At 34.9% G+C, this 1,269-nt stretch overlaps 1 non-coding gene across 1 annotated transcript; it reads left to right on the plus strand.

Moving 5' to 3' along the window:
- Positions 1-262: 262 nt before the first annotated feature.
- On the plus strand, positions 263-398 carry LOC140640807 (U4 spliceosomal RNA). The gene has a single exon (XR_012037432.1). It is a non-coding gene; the product is annotated as a U4 spliceosomal RNA (small nuclear RNA).
- The last annotated feature ends 871 nt before the right edge of the window (positions 399-1,269 follow it).

Raw genomic sequence — 1,269 nt, forward strand, 5'->3', positions numbered from 1 at the left:
AAGGAGCATCTGCTAGCTGGGGGTCTGTCCATCAAGATGAGCATGAATATATATATTCATGAGTATATTTGTGAGTATATACCATTCAGAAGTGAGGTGATCATTGAAATTTCCCTTCTGTGGCTGTTTCCTCTTATTGGTCACGAGTCAGTTGTGTCACAGCCTCCAGGTAAAGTTTCCTGAATCCTCATTCTGGTAGATTCTATATGCATATTGTCTATTACTTGTTCATAAGGATAGTTGCATTTAAAATAAAACTTGTAGCTTTGCGCAGTAGCAGTATCCTTGCCAATGAGGTTTATCTGAGGCAAGATTATTGCTAATTAAAATAAAACTTATGACACTTTCTGCTTACTTAATGGTCAGTTTCTCTTCAGTATTGTAGGATCCTAGAGGGTAGACACAGTATCTTACTCAGTTCTCTGCAGGTAGGCAAAAATAAATATTTTAAGGATAAATCAGGATTTGAATGAATATTTAAATCACTTAAATTAGGCGAACATATAATTGATTATACCTATTTGCAAGAGCTTTGAGATCCACAAATATCCAGCATCATGTTTAGGATTCTCATTCTGTCCATTGTCTTATACAAATTATTTGAGCTTCAATAATTTTTAAAAAGTAGATTATTTTTAGACAATGAAGAAGCCATAATGACACCTCTTAATCACTCAAAGTGTGTAGTTTGCATTAAGATTCATTCTTGGTGTTGTACACTTTACAGGCTTTGAAAATCATACAATGACATGGGCCCATCATTATAGTATCATACAGAGTAGTTTCATTGCCCTAAAAACTCTCCATTCTCCCTCTATTTATCCCTTCCTTCCCCATAACTCTTGGCAACCATTTATCTCCTTACTCTCTCCATATTTTTGCTTTTTCCAGAATGTCATATGCTTGCAATTATACAATATATAGCCTTTGCAGATTGACGTCTTTCACTTAGTAATATGCATTTATGGTTTCCTCCATGTCTTTTCGTGGTTTGCTAGCTCATTTTTTTCAGTGCTGATTAATAATAATAATAATAATAATAATGATAATAATAATGCATTGTCTGGAGGAAAACTGTCTTCCCAAGTGATTGTATCATTTTACATTCCCACTAGCAGTGAATGAGAGTTCCTCTTTCTCTTCATCTTTATCAGCATTTTGTGTTGTCAGGCTCTGGGATTTTGGCCATTCTGAGGATGGTGTAGTGGTATCTCCTTATTTCAATTTGCATTTCCCTACTGACATATGATGTTGAGCCTCCTTTCATAG

Source organism: Canis lupus, chromosome 9, assembly GCF_048164855.1.
Source record: "Canis lupus baileyi chromosome 9, mCanLup2.hap1, whole genome shotgun sequence".
In the NCBI taxonomy this organism is placed as follows: Eukaryota; Metazoa; Chordata; class Mammalia; order Carnivora; family Canidae; genus Canis; species Canis lupus.